Source organism: Pleurodeles waltl, chromosome 10, assembly GCF_031143425.1.
Source record: "Pleurodeles waltl isolate 20211129_DDA chromosome 10, aPleWal1.hap1.20221129, whole genome shotgun sequence".
Classification (NCBI taxonomy): Eukaryota; Metazoa; Chordata; class Amphibia; order Caudata; family Salamandridae; genus Pleurodeles; species Pleurodeles waltl.
The window spans coordinates 326,569,854-326,584,499 of record NC_090449.1 but is presented as its reverse complement, the minus strand read 5'-3'; the positions used below and the strand labels follow the sequence as shown (position 1 = coordinate 326,584,499).

Genomic DNA, 14,646 nt, shown 5'->3' with positions numbered 1-14,646 from the left:
CTGGCGCAGGGGGAAGCACAGGGGTGCGCTGTATTCTACTAAATACGGTGCTTCCCTGCATTTTGAAAATGACGGCGCGTGGGGCTTGCAAATTTGGCACAGCGTCGCGCTTAGTCATTTTCTTGTAAATCTGGGCCAAAATGTCTAAAGGATAGAGGCTTTTTATGTCATGTTCGATGAAGACCATGCAAATGACTCTAGTCGTACTGCAGAAGAGAGCACCATGTGCAGTTTCTTGCTTTGGGATGTAGTCTCCCACTCTCTGTCACCAACCCTCCGAGCAGGGTCGGAGCCGTTGCATTTCTGTGCCCAGGCTCGTTGGTCTAGGGGTATGATTCTCGCTTAGGGTGCGAGAGGTCCCAGGTTCAAGTCCCAGACGAGCACATTTTAGCGGAAAACAATCAAATCCTGCTCAAAATACACAACCCCTCAACATTTCTCATTCCACTCGAAGCATTGTTGCGCAAAACTTATTTTTTGCCTCAGGCGAAAAATGGATTACAATGCCTTGGCTTCCTTCCTGCTTGCTCTCAGTGCGCCCTGTGTGATGATTTCACAGGCTCTCCTTCCTGGCATTTAGGCATCAGATATTTGTCTGTCTCTGCCCGCAGCTGTGGGATTTTTCAGGATGTCTGAGTGTATGCATGCTGGCTGACACCGCTGCAATTTTCACACTTACCCCTCGCATTCCAAGCAACTGCTGATAAAGTATAGAGGAAATCGTGCAAACATATGAGGGGAACTGTGCTCCTTCAGTCAAACCAGCAAGCTTGTTTCTGTAGTGTAGTGGTTATCACGTTTGCCTCACACGCGAAAGGTCCCCGGTTCGAGACCGGGCAGAAACACTTGGCAGCAGCAGCTTTTGTGTTTGCTCCCTAAAACCTCAGTCTCTCTCAATGCACACTTAGACAGAAATGACCTTTAAAAACTTGTGACCTGTGTAAAACATGCTTTACTATTGCAGGACGCTAAAAAGTTATCTGCATCCCTCGGTGGTCGTGCATGTGCATTGTTTCTTGTTCTGTTTTTTTTTTTTTTTCTTGGCCATGTTATATTGTGGGGCCTTTAAAGCTGTGACTTTGATAGGAACATTGCAAGTGGCAAAATCAACAAGTGCAGACTGAAGAGTCCGACCTGCACACTGTTTTGGCTGTCAGGATGGCCGAGTGGTCTAAGGCGCCAGACTCAAGAGAGCTTGATCTTCAGTGAAGCTGAGCCTTCTGGTCTCTTCATGGAGGCGTGGGTTCAAATCCCACTTCTGACAGGTGTATTTTCTTCCCTTAAATCTTGCTCTGCTTGCAGAGCCAGCTCCTCACACCACTATCTTTGGAAGCTGCTGTGGCATGTGAGGAGAAATCCACCAACCCATCGGCTGGGCCCTCAATCAAAATGCTGTGTATTACTGGAAGGGGCGTCTCAGGCACACCTTCTGTTAGAGCTGCACTTTATGACAGTAACTACCATGCTGGTTTCTACTTAAGCAGTTGATTCTATCGTTTGAAGTGAGGCTCTCCTGCCACCTTTTGGGCAAAGAAGACACTGCCCCTGCAACAACACAGGCAGACAAGCTCAAACTAGGTTTCTTGGTTAGGTGGGCGGAGCATATTGGCAATGGTGCCTCCTCGTGACTTGCAATTTACATGAAGAAGACAGAGAGGCAGCTGGGAGTAGGCAGTACCCATGAACCCCTGAACACTGTCTTGCGACTAGCACACAATTCTGAAATGAGGCGGGGGAAAGGAGGTGATTTCCCCATCAAGGGCCATTCCGGGAAATCAGCCACCCTGCGTCTCCCAGGTGAGTGTTTCAGGCCTATGAGCCACTAATATAAATCTCGCCTGATCGAGCGCTGATCGAGCAAGTGTGCTTGAATCCAAGAGGCATGCTCCTCTGGCTCAAGAGCTAGCAGGCCCTTCAGTGCTTCTGGTTGGGAAGTCTAAGGTGCAAGGGTCCATGACTTGCAGCGGGTTACAACTACCAGAAAGGGTCTGCTTTTCACATCAGTGCCCTAGTTCAGCTCACTGGCACAGGGCATTTTGACTACCTCTTGCCTTGCTAGAGACAAACAAAAAATCCTTGACAGAAAACATCAATTGCTATGGCACGCTTAGAGAGAGAGAGCCTCCAAATGGCCCTGCTTTTCGGAAAGACGCTTCAGAAGATGTTTCAAATGACTATGCAGCGGCAGTCTAGTTGGTATAGGGGTATGATTCTCGCTTCGGGTGTGAGAGGACCTCGGTTCAAATCCCAGACAAACCCCTACCTTTATAGGTTCAGTCTGTGTTTTAAACAGGAGTATTTCTGCTTTTCACTCTTGTAAGATGTCATGTTGCAATGCAATACATGCTTTATACTGGCGTCGAGACGGTTCAGCATCATGAAGGTATGCGAGATTTCTTTGCAACTGCTTTTCTGTGCTGGAGCAGCAGTGCTCGTAGGAACATTAAATGCACAGTGCTTCTCCATGGTAATTTCGGGTCCAGTTCTGAAATCACCTCTTGGAATGAAAGTGATCCCAGTTCCTTTCTTCCAAGGGAAGAGATCGTGTTCCGAAAGGCTCAGCTTTGAGCGTCATGAACATTGGCCCTCATCCTTGCATCCCAGTCCAATGCATAGCCACATAAAGCAAGCAGGTGTGTCTGTTTCCATAGTGTGGTGGTTCCAGTACAATGCATAGCCACATGAAGCAAGCCGGCAAGTGTGTCTGTTTGTCTAGTGTAGTGGTTATCATGCGCACCTCACATGCGAAAGGTCCCTGGTTCTAGTCGCTGGGCTTTTTCACAGTATTTGCATTTCTTGCCTCACCTGACAGGCAAGCTGAGATAAAAGAGACTGTGTCTATCCCTCACCATCGTGAGGTACTACGCTCCTGGGGCATCTGTCACAGCTCACCAAGAGGAGTTGCGCCAGCTTACGGCAGTCAGTTGCTCACTGTTTGACCTTTGCAATGAAGCCTGAGCCTACAGCATTCAAGCCACCCAAGGAAGGAAGGTACGAGAGCGAAAATAGCTTTCCTGCCCTCACCAAGAACACACACCTTGAGCAAATAAAGTGCCAGACTTACAAGGCCCTATCGCCACCGGAGCATCACTTTTAGTGACGCCCCGGTGGCACTACGCACTGCGCGGTATTTACAAGATGGCGTTCAGCCACTTTTTGTGGCTTAACACCACCTTGTAAATACGGCCCCTTAGCACGCAGCGCGTTCCCTGGAAGGGGCGTGCAATGGGTGTTGTTGGGAGTGTGCCACAGCAACACCATAGCATTTTGATGCTGCTCCAGATTTAGGAGTTGGCGTAAATCTGCGTCAGCACCAAAATCCAACGCCATCCCAGGGGTGTCGTTAGAGTGGCGCACTGAGGAGAAATGTTTTCATTTCTCCTTGTTTTTGCTCTTTCTATGTGTGATGCATTCTGCAGCACACATAGAAGTAAGAGCAAATCACCATTGAAGATTTTTTTTTGGGGCAGGAAGGTGTCCCTTCCTGCACAAAAACAATTTCCCCCTCAACGCAGTCATCGTTGTACCATGGTGCAAGAACGGCTGCGTTGGCGCTCAGCAGCTAATTTAGAGCTGGCGCAGGGGGAAGCACAGGGGTGCGCTGTATTCTACTAAATACGGCGCTTCCCTGCATTTTGAAAATGACGGCGCGTGGGGCTTGCAAATTTGGCACAGCGTCGCGCTTAGTCATTTTCTTGTAAATCTGGGCCAAAATGTCTAAAGGATAGAGGCTTTTTATGTCATGTTCGATGAAGACCATGCAAATGACTCTAGTCGTACTGCAGAAGAGAGCACCATGTGCAGTTTCTTGCTTTGGGATGTAGTCTCCCACTCTCTGTCACCAACCCTCCGAGCAGGGTCGGAGCCGTCGCATTTCTGTGCCCAGGCTCGTTGGTCTAGGGGTTTGATTCTCGCTTAGGGTGCGAGAGGTCCCAGGTTCAAATCCAGGACGAGCCCATTTTAGCGGAAAACAATCAAATCCTGCTCAAAATACACAACCCCTCAACATTTCTCATTCCACTCGAAGCATTGTTGCGCAAAACATATTTTTTGCCTCAGGCGAAAAATGGATTACAATGCCTTGGCTTCCTTCCTGCTTGCTCTCAGTGCGCCCTGTGTGATGATTTCACAGGCTCTCCTTCCTGGCATTTAGGCATCAGATATTTGTCTGTCTCTGCCCGCAGCTGTGGGATTTTTCAGGACGTCTGAGTGTATGCATGCTGGCTGACACCGCTGCAATTTTCACACTTACCCCTCGCATTCCGAGCAACTGCTGATAAAGTATAGAGGAAATCGTGCAAACATATGAGGGGAACTGTGCTCCTTCAGTCAAACCAGCAAGCTTGTTTCTGTAGTGTAGTGGTTATCATGTTTGCCTCACATGCGAAAGGTCCCCGGTTCGAGACCGGGCAGAAACACTTGGCAGCAGCAGCTTTTGTGTTTGCTCCCTAAAACCTCAGTCTCTCTCAATGCACACTTAGACAGAAATGACCTTTAAAAACTTGTGACCTGTGTAAAACGTGCTTTACTATTGCAGGACGCTAAAAAGTTATCTGCATCCCTCGGTGGTCGTGCATGTGCATTGTTTCTTGTTCTGTTTTTTTTTTTTTTTCTTGGCCATGTTATATTGTGGGGCCTTTAAAGCTGTGACTTTGATAGGAACATTGCAAGCGGCAAAATCAACAAGTGCAGACTGAAGAGTCCGACCTGCACACTGTTTTGGCTGTCAGGATGGCCGAGTGGTCTAAGGCGCCAGACTCAAGAGAGCTTGATCTTCAGTGAAGCTGAGCCTTCTGGTCTCTTCATGGAGGCGTGGGTTCAAATCCCACTTCTGACAGGTGTATTTTCTTCCCTTAAATCTTGCTCTGCTTGCAGAGCCAGCTCCTCACACCACTATCTTTGGAAGCTGCTGTGGCATGTGAGGAGAAATCCACCAACCCATCGGCTGGGCCCTCAATCAAAATTCTGTGTATTACTGGAAGGGGCGTCTCAGGCACACCTTCTGTTAGAGCTGCACTTTATGACAGTAACTACCATGCTGGTTTCTACTTAAGCAGTTGATTCTATCGTTTGAAGTGAGGCTCTCCTGCCACCTTTTGGGCAAAGAAGACACTGCCCCTGCAACAACACAGGCAGACAAGCTCAAACTAGGTTTCTTGGTTAGGTGGGCGGAGCATATTGGCAATGGTGCCTCCTCGTGACTTGCAATTTACATGAAGAAGACAGAGAGGCAGCTGGGGGTAGGCAGTACCCATGAACCCCTGAACACTGTCTTGCGACTAGCACACAATTCTGAAATGAGGCGGGGGAAAGGAGGTGATTTCCCCATCAAGGGCCATTCCGGGAAATCAGCCACCCTGCGTCTCCCAGGTGAGTGTTTCAGGCCTATGAGCCACTAATATAAATCTTGCCTGATCGAGCCTGATTGAGCGCTGATCAAGCAAGTGTGCTTGAATCCAAGAGGCATGCTCCTCTGGTTCAAGAGCTAGCAGGCCCTTCAGTGCTTCTGGTTGGGAAGTCTAAGGTGCAAGGGTCCATGACTTGCAGCGGGTTACAACTACCAGAAAGGGTCTGCTTTTCACATCAGTGCCCTAGTTCAGCTCACTGGCACAGGGCATTTTGACTACCTCTTGCCTTGCTAGAGACAAACAAAAAATCCTTGACAGAAAACATCAATTGCTATGGCACGCTTAGAGAGAGAGAGCCTCCAAATGGCCCTGCTTTTCGGAAAGACGCTTCAGAAGATGTTTCAAATGACTATGCAGCGGCAGTCTAGTTGGTATAGGGGTATGATTCTCGCTTCGGGTGTGAGAGGACCTCGGTTCAAATCCCAGACAAACCCCTACCTTTATAGGTTCAGTCTGTGTTTTAAACAGGAGTATTTCTGCTTTTCACTCTTGTAAGATGTCATGTTGCAATGCAATACATGCTTTATACTGGCGTCGAGACGGTTCAGCATCATGAAGGTATGCGAGATTTCTTTGCAACTGCTTTTCTGTGCTGGAGCAGCAGTGCTCGTAGGAACATTAAATGCACAGTGCTTCTCCATGGTAATTTCGGGTCCAGTTCTGAAATCACCTCTTGGAATGAAAGTGATCCCAGTTCCTTTCTTCCAAGGGAAGAGATCGTGTTCCGGAAGGCTCAGCTTTGAGCGTCATGAACATTGGCCCTCATCCTTGCATCCCAGTCCAATGCATAGCCACATAAAGCAAGCAGGTGTGTCTGTTTCCATAGTGTGGTGGTTCCAGTACAATGCATAGCCACATGAAGCAAGCCGGCAAGTGTGTCTGTTTGTCTAGTGTAGTGGTTATCATGCGCACCTCACATGCGAAAGGTCCCTGGTTCGAGTCGCTGGGCTTTTTCACAGTATTTGCATTTCCTGCCTCACCTGACAGGCAAGCTGAGATAAAAGAGACTGTGTCTATCCCTCACCATCGTGAGGTACTACGCTCCTGGGGCATCTGTCACAGCTCACCAAGAGGAGTTGCGCCAGCTTACGGCAGTCAGTTGCTCACTGTTTGACCTTTGCAATGAAGCCTGAGCCTACAGCATTCAAGCCAGCCAAGGAAGGAAGGTACGAGAGCGAAAATAGCTTTCCTGCCCTCACCAAGAACACACACCTTGAGCAAATAAAGTGCCAGACTTACAAGGCCCTATCGCCACCGGAGCATCACTTTTAGTGACGCCCCGGTGGCACTATGCACTGCGCGGTATTTACAAGATGGCGTTCAGCCACTTTTTGTGGCTTAACACCACCTTGTAAATACGGCCCCTTAGCACGCAGCGCGTTCCCTGGAAGGGGCGTGCAATGGGTGTTGTTGGGAGTGTGCCACAGCAACACCATAGCATTTTGATGCTGCTCCAGATTTAGGAGTTGGCGTAAATCTGCGTCAGCACCAAAATCCAACGCCATCCCAGGGGTGTCGTTAGAGTGGCGCACTGAGGAGAAATGTTTTCATTTCTCCTTGTTTTTGCTCTTTCTATGTGTGATGCATTCTGCAGCACACATAGAAGTAAGAGCAAATCACCATTGAAGATTTTTTTTTTGGGCAGGAAGGTGTCCCTTCCTGCACAAAAACAATTTCCCCCTCAACGCAGTCATCCTTGTACCATGGTGCAAGAACGGCTGCGTTGGCGCTCAGCAGCTAATTTAGAGCTGGCGCAGGGGGAAGCACAGGGGTGTGCTGTATTCTACTAAATACGGCGCTTCCCTGCATTTTGAAAATGACGGTGCGTGGGGCTTGCAAATTTGGCACAGCGTCGCGCTTAGTCATTTTCTTGTAAATCTGGGCCAAAATGTCTAAAGGATAGAGGCTTTTTATGTCATGTTCAATGAAGACCATGCAAATGACTCTAGTCGTACTGCAGAAGAGAGCACCATGTGCAGTTTCTTGCTTTGGGATGTAGTCTCCCACTCTCTGTCACCAACCCTCCGAGCAGGGTCGGAGCCGTTGCATTTCTGTGCCCAGGCTCGTTGGTCTAGGGGTATGATTCTCGCTTAGGGTGCGAGAGGTCCCAGGTTCAAATCCCGGACAAGCCCATTTTAGCGGAAAACAATCAAATCCTGCTCAAAATACACAACCCCTCAACATTTCTCATTCCACTCGAAGCATTGTTGCGCAAAACATATTTTTTGCCTCAGGCGAAAAATGGATTACAATGCCTTGGCTTCCTTCCTGCTTGCTCTCAGTGCGCCCTGTGTGATGATTTCACAGGCTCTCCTTCCTGGCATTTAGGCATCAGATATTTGTCTGTCTCTGCCCGCAGCTGTGGGATTTTTCAGGACGTCTGAGTGTATGCATGCTGGCTGACACCGCTGCAATTTTCACACTTACCCCTCGCATTCCGAGCAACTGCTGATAAAGTATAGAGGAAATCGTGCAAACATATGAGGGGAACTGTGCTCCTTCAGTCAAACCAGCAAGCTTGTTTCTGTAGTGTAGTGGTTATCACGTTCGCCTCACATGCGAAAGGTCCCCGGTTCGAGACCGGGCAGAAACACTTGGCAGCAGCAGCTTTTGTGTTTGCTCCCTAAAACCTCAGTCTCTCTCAATGCACACTTAGACAGAAATGACCTTTAAAAACTTGTGACCTGTGTAAAACGTGCTTTACTATTGCAGGACGCTAAAAAGTTATCTGCATCCCTCGGTGGTCGTGCATGTGCATTGTTTCTTGTTCTGTTTTTTTTTTTTTTTCTTGGCCATGTTATATTGTGGGGCCTTTAAAGCTGTGACTTTGATAGGAACATTGCAAGCGGCAAAATCAACAAGTGCAGACTGAAGAGTCCGACCTGCACACTGTTTTGGCTGTCAGGATGGCCGAGTGGTCTAAGGCGCCAGACTCAAGAGAGCTTGATCTTCAGTGAAGCTGAGCCTTCTGGTCTCTTCATGGAGGCGTGGGTTCAAATCCCACTTCTGACAGGTGTATTTTCTTCCCTTAAATCTTGCTCTGCTTGCAGAGCCAGCTCCTCACACCACTATCTTTGGAAGCTGCTGTGGCATGTGAGGAGAAATCCACCAACCCATCGGCTGGGCCCTCAATCAAAATTCTGTGTATTACTGGAAGGGGCGTCTCAGGCACACCTTCTGTTAGAGCTGCACTTTATGACAGTAACTACCATGCTGGTTTCTACTTAAGCAGTTGATTCTATCGTTTGAAGTGAGGCTCTCCTGCCACCTTTTGGGCAAAGAAGACACTGCCCCTGCAACAACACAGGCAGACAAGCTCAAACTAGGTTTCTTGGTTAGGTGGGCGGAGCATATTGGCAATGGTGCCTCCTCGTGACTTGCAATTTACATGAAGAAGACAGAGAGGCAGCTGGGAGTAGGCAGTACCCATGAACCCCTGAACACTGTCTTGCGACTAGCACACAATTCTGAAATGAGGCGGGGGAAAGGAGGTGATTTCCCCATCAAGGGCCATTCCGGGAAATCAGCCACCCTGCGTCTCCCAGGTGAGTGTTTCAGGCCTATGAGCCACTAATATAAATCTCGCCTGATCGAGTCCTGATCGAGCAAGTGTGCTTGAATCCAAGAGGCATGCTCCTCTGGCTCAAGAGCTAGCAGGCCCTTCAGTGCTTCTGGTTGGGAAGTCTAAGGTGCAAGGGTCCATGACTTGCAGCGGGTTACAACTACCAGAAAGGGTCTGCTTTTCACATCAGTGCCCTAGTTCAGCTCACTGGCACAGGGCATTTTGACTACCTCTTGCCTTGCTAGAGACAAACAAAAAATCCTTGACAGAAAACATCAATTGCTATGGCACGCTTAGAGAGAGAGAGCCTCCAAATGGCCCTGCTTTTCGAAAAGACGCTTCAGAAGATGTTTCAAATGACTATGCAGCGGCAGTCTAGTTGGTATAGGGGTATGATTCTCGCTTCGGGTGTGAGAGGACCTCGGTTCAAATCCCAGACAAACCCCTACCTTTATAGGTTCAGTCTGTGTTTTAAACAGGAGTATTTCTGCTTTTCACTCTTGTAAGATGTCATGTTGCAATGCAATACATGCTTTATACTGGCGTCGAGACGGTTCAGCATCATGAAGGTATGCGAGATTTCTTTGCAACTGCTTTTCTGTGCTGGAGCAGCAGTGCTCGTAGGAACATTAAATGCACAGTGCTTCTCCATGGTAATTTCGGGTCCAGTTCTGAAATCACCTCTTGGAATGAAAGTGATCCCAGTTCCTTTCTTCCAAGGGAAGAGATCGTGTTCTGGAAGGCTCAGCTTTGAGCGTCATGAACATTGGCCCTCATCCTTGCATCCCAGTCCAATGCATAGCCACATAAAGCAAGCAGGTGTGTCTGTTTCCATAGTGTGGTGGTTCCAGTACAATGCATAGCCACATGAAGCAAGCCGGCAAGTGTGTCTGTTTGTCTAGTGTAGTGGTTATCATGCGCACCTCACATGCGAAAGGTCCCTGGTTCGAGTCGCTGGGCTTTTTCACAGTATTTGCATTTCCTGCCTCACCTGACAGGCAAGCTGAGATAAAAGAGACTGTGTCTATCCCTCACCATCGTGAGGTACTACGCTCCTGGGGCATCTGTCACAGCTCACCAAGAGGAGTTGCGCCAGCTTACGGCAGTCAGTTGCTCACTGTTTGACCTTTGCAATGAAGCCTGAGCCTACAGCATTCAAGCCAGCCAAGGAAGGAAGGTACGAGAGCGAAAATAGCTTTCCTGCCCTCACCAAGAACACACACCTTGAGCAAATAAAGTGCCAGACTTACAAGGCCCTATCGCCACCGGAGCATCACTTTTAGTGACGCCCCTGTGGCACTATGCACTGCGCGGTATTTACAAGATGGCGTTCAGCCACTTTTTGTGGCTTAACACCACCTTGTAAATACGGCCCCTTAGCACGCAGCGCGTTCCCTGGAAGGGGCGTGCAATGGGTGTTGTTGGGAGTGTGCCACAGCAACACCATAGCATTTTGATGCTGCTCCAGATTTAGGAGTTGGCGTAAATCTGCGTCAGCACCAAAATCCAACGCCATCCCAGGGGTGTCGTTAGAGTGGCGCACTGAGGAGAAATGTTTTCATTTCTCCTTGTTTTTGCTCTTTCTATGTGTGATGCATTCTGCAGCACACATAGAAGTAAGAGCAAATCACCATTGAAGATTTTTTTTTTGGGCAGGAAGGTGTCCCTTCCTGCACAAAAACAATTTCCCCCTCAACGCAGTCATCCTTGTACCATGGTGCAAGAACGGCTGCGTTGGCGCTCAGCAGCTAATTTAGAGCTGGCGCAGGGGGGAGCACAGGGGTGCGCTGTATTCTACTAAATACGGCGCTTCCCTGCATTTTGAAAATGACGGCGCGTGGGGCTTGCAAATTTGGCACAGCGTCGCGCTTAGTCATTTTCTTGTAAATCTGGGCCAAAATGTCTAAAGGATAGAGGCTTTTTATGTCATGTTCGATGAAGACCATGCAAATGACTCTAGTCGTACTGCAGAAGAGAGCACCATGTGCAGTTTCTTGCTTTGGGATGTAGTCTCCCACTCTCTGTCACCAACCCTCCGAGCAGGGTCGGAGCCGTTGCATTTCTGTGCCCAGGCTCGTTGGTCTAGGGGTATGATTCTCGCTTAGGGTGCGAGAGGTCCCAGGTTCAAATCCCGGACGAGCCCATTTTAGCGGAAAACAATCAAATCCTGCTCAAAATACACAACCCCTCAACATTTCTCATTCCATTCGAAGCATTGTTGCGCAAAACATATTTTTTGCCTCAGGCGAAAAATGGATTACAATGCCTTGGCTTCCTTCCTGCTTGCTCTCAGTGCGCCCTGTGTGATGATTTCACAGGCTCTCCTTCCTGGCATTTAGGCATCATATATTTGTCTGTCTCTGCCCGCAGCTGTGGGATTTTTCAGGACGTCTGAGTGTATGCATGCTGGCTGACACCGCTGCAATTTTCACACTTACCCCTCGCATTCCAAGCAACTGCTGATAAAGTATAGAGGAAATCGTGCAAACATATGAGGGGAACTGTGCTCCTTCAGTCAAACCAGCAAGCTTGTTTCCGTAGTGTAGTGGTTATCACGTTCGCCTCACACGCGAAAGGTCCCCGGTTCGACACCGGGCAGAAACACTTGACAGCAGCAGCTTTTGTGTTTGCTCCCTAAAACCTCAGTCTCTCTCAATGCACACTTAGACAGAAATGACCTTTAAAAACTTGTGACCTGTGTAAAACGTGCTTTACTATTGCAGGACGCTAAAAAGTTATCTGCATCCCTCGGTGGTCGTGCATGTGCATTGTTTCTTGTTCTGTTTTTTTTTTTTTTTCTTGGCCATGTTATATTGTGGGGCCTTTAAAGCTGTGACTTTGATAGGAACATTGCAAGCGGCAAAATCAACAAGTGCAGACTGAAGAGTCCGACCTGCACACTTTTTTGGCTGTCAGGATGGCCGAGTGGTCTAAGGCGCCAGACTCAAGAGAGCTTGATCTTCAGTGAAGCTGAGCCTTCTGGTCTCTTCATGGAGGCGTGGGTTCAAATCCCACTTCTGACAGGTGTATTTTCTTCCCTTAAATCTTGCTCTGCTTGCAGAGCCAGCTCCTCACACCACTATCTTTGGAAGCTGCTGTGGCATGTGAGGAGAAATCCACCAACCCATCGGCTGGGCCCTCAATCAAAATTCTGTGTATTACTGGAAGGGGCGTCTCAGGCACACCTTCTGTTAGAGCTGCACTTTATGACAGTAACTACCATGCTGGTTTCTACTTAAGCAGTTGATTCTATCGTTTGAAGTGAGGCTCTCCTGCCACCTTTTGGGCAAAGAAGACACTGCCCCTGCAACAACACAGGCAGACAAGCTCAAACTAGGTTTCTTGGTTAGGTGGGCGGAGCATATTGGCAATGGTGCCTCCTCGTGACTTGCAATTTACATGAAGAAGACAGAGAGGCAGCTGGGAGTAGGCAGTACCCATGAACCCCTGAACACTGTCTTGCGACTAGCACACAATTCTGAAATGAGGCGGGGGAAAGGAGGTGATTTCCCCATCAAGGGCCATTCCGGGAAATCAGCCACCCTGCGTCTCCCAGGTGAGTGTTTCAGGCCTATGAGCCACTAATATCGATCTCGCCTGATCGAGCGCTGATCGAGCAAGTGTGCTTGAATCCAAGAGGCATGCTCCTCTGGCTCAAGAGCTAGCAGGCCCTTCAGTGCTTCTGGTTGGGAAGTCTAAGGTGCAAGGGTCCATGACTTGCAGCGGGTTACAACTACCAGAAAGGGTCTGCTTTTCACATCAGTGCCCTAGTTCAGCTCACTGGCACAGGGCATTTTGACTACCTCTTGCCTTGCTAGAGACAAACAAAAAATCCTTGACAGAAAACATCAATTGCTATGGCACGCTTAGAGAGAGAGAGCCTCCAAATGGCCCTGCTTTTCGGAAAGACGCTTCAGAAGATGTTTCAAATGACTATGCAGCGGCAGTCTAGTTGGTATAGGGGTATGATTCTCGCTTCGGGTGTGAGAGGACCTCGGTTCAAATCCCAGACAAACCCCTACCTTTATAGGTTCAGTCTGTGTTTTAAACAGGAGTATTTCTGCTTTTCACTCTTGTAAGATGTCATGTTGCAATGCAATACATGCTTTATACTGGCGTCGAGACGGTTCAGCATCATGAAGGTATGCGAGATTTCTTTGCAACTGCTTTTCTGTGCTGGAGCAGCAGTGCTCGTAGGAACATTAAATGCACAGTGCTTCTCCATGGTAATTTCGGGTCCAGTTCTGAAATCACCTCTTGGAATGAAAGTGATCCCAGTTCCTTTCTTCCAAGGGAAGAGATCGTGTTCCGGAAGGCTCAGCTTTGAGCGTCATGAACATTGGCCCTCATCCTTGCATCCCAGTCCAATGCATAGCCACATAAAGCAAGCAGGTGTGTCTGTTTCCATAGTGTGGTGGTTCCAGTACAATGCATAGCCACATGAAGCAAGCCGGCAAGTGTGTCTGTTTGTCTAGTGTAGTGGTTATCATGCGCACCTCACATGCGAAAGGTCCCTGGTTCGAGTCGCTGGGCTTTTTCACAGTATTTGCATTTCCTGCCTCACCTGACAGGCAAGCTGAGATAAAAGAGACTGTGTCTATCCCTCACCATCGTGAGGTACTACGCTCCTGGGGCATCTGTCACAGCTCACCAAGAGGAGTTGCGCCAGCTTACGGCAGTCAGTTGCTCACTGTTTGACCTTTGCAATGAAGCCTGAGCCTACAGCATTCAAGCCAGCCAAGGAAGGAAGGTACGAGAGCGAAAATAGCTTTCCTGCCCTCACCAAGAACACACACCTTGAGCAAATAAAGTGCCAGACTTACAAGGCCCTATCGCCACCGGAGCATCACTTTTAGTGACGCCCCGGTGGCACTATGCACTGCGCGGTATTTACAAGATGGCGTTCAGCCACTTTTTGTGGCTTAACACCACCTTGTAAATACGGCCCCTTAGCACGCAGCGCGTTCCCTGGAAGGGGCGTGCAATGGGTGTTGTTGGGAGTGTGCCACAGCAACACCATAGCATTTTGATGCTGCTCCAGATTTAGGAGTTGGCGTAAATCTGCGTCAGCACCAAAATCCAACGCCATCCCAGGGGTGTCGTTAGAGTGGCGCACTGAGGAGAAATGTTTTCATTTCTCCTTGTTTTTGCTCTTTCTATGTGTGATGCATTCTGCAGCACACATAGAAGTAAGAGCAAATCACCATTGAAGATTTTTTTTTTGGGCAGGAAGGTGTCCCTTCCTGCACAAAAACAATTTCCCCCTCAACGCAGTCATCCTTGTACCATGGTGCAAGAACGGCTGCGTTGGCGCTCAGCAGCTAATTTAGAGCTGGCGCAGGGGGAAGCACAGGGGTGTGCTGTATTCTACTAAATACGGCGCTTCCCTGCATTTTGAAAATGACGGTGCGTGGGGCTTGCAAATTTGGCACAGCGTCGCGCTTAGTCATTTTCTTGTAAATCTGGGCCAAAATGTCTAAAGGATAGAGGCTTTTTATGTCATGTTCAATGAAGACCATGCAAATGACTCTAGTCGTACTGCAGAAGAGAGCACCATGTGCAGTTTCTTGCTTTGGGATGTAGTCTCCCACTCTCTGTCACCAACCCTCCGAGCAGGGTCGGAGCCGTTGCATTTCTGTGCCCAGGCTCGTTGGTCTAGGGGTATGATTCTCGCTT

General features: G+C 48.7%; 9 non-coding genes across 9 annotated transcripts; all 9 read left to right on the top strand.

Moving 5' to 3' along the window:
- The first annotated feature begins 772 nt into the window (after positions 1 to 772).
- On the top strand, positions 773 to 845 carry TRNAV-CAC (transfer RNA valine (anticodon CAC)). Its single transcript has one exon. It is a non-coding gene; the product is annotated as a tRNA-Val (tRNA).
- Positions 846 to 1,152: 307 nt separating this feature from the next.
- Positions 1,153 to 1,264, top strand: TRNAL-CAA (transfer RNA leucine (anticodon CAA)). The gene is made up of 2 exons: positions 1,153 to 1,190; positions 1,219 to 1,264. It is a non-coding gene; the product is annotated as a tRNA-Leu (tRNA).
- A 3,081-nt stretch (positions 1,265 to 4,345) lies between these two features.
- TRNAV-CAC (transfer RNA valine (anticodon CAC)) lies at positions 4,346 to 4,418 on the top strand. The gene has a single exon. It is a non-coding gene; the product is annotated as a tRNA-Val (tRNA).
- A 307-nt stretch (positions 4,419 to 4,725) lies between these two features.
- On the top strand, positions 4,726 to 4,837 carry TRNAL-CAA (transfer RNA leucine (anticodon CAA)). Its single transcript has 2 exons — positions 4,726 to 4,763; positions 4,792 to 4,837. It is a non-coding gene; the product is annotated as a tRNA-Leu (tRNA).
- A 3,091-nt stretch (positions 4,838 to 7,928) lies between these two features.
- TRNAV-CAC (transfer RNA valine (anticodon CAC)) lies at positions 7,929 to 8,001 on the top strand. The gene has a single exon. It is a non-coding gene; the product is annotated as a tRNA-Val (tRNA).
- A 307-nt stretch (positions 8,002 to 8,308) lies between these two features.
- Positions 8,309 to 8,420, top strand: TRNAL-CAA (transfer RNA leucine (anticodon CAA)). The gene is made up of 2 exons: positions 8,309 to 8,346; positions 8,375 to 8,420. It is a non-coding gene; the product is annotated as a tRNA-Leu (tRNA).
- A 2,621-nt stretch (positions 8,421 to 11,041) lies between these two features.
- On the top strand, positions 11,042 to 11,113 carry TRNAP-AGG (transfer RNA proline (anticodon AGG)). The gene has a single exon. It is a non-coding gene; the product is annotated as a tRNA-Pro (tRNA).
- Positions 11,114 to 11,501: 388 nt separating this feature from the next.
- TRNAV-CAC (transfer RNA valine (anticodon CAC)) lies at positions 11,502 to 11,574 on the top strand. The gene has a single exon. It is a non-coding gene; the product is annotated as a tRNA-Val (tRNA).
- A 307-nt stretch (positions 11,575 to 11,881) lies between these two features.
- Positions 11,882 to 11,993, top strand: TRNAL-CAA (transfer RNA leucine (anticodon CAA)). The gene is made up of 2 exons: positions 11,882 to 11,919; positions 11,948 to 11,993. It is a non-coding gene; the product is annotated as a tRNA-Leu (tRNA).
- Positions 11,994 to 14,646: the final 2,653 nt, after the last annotated feature.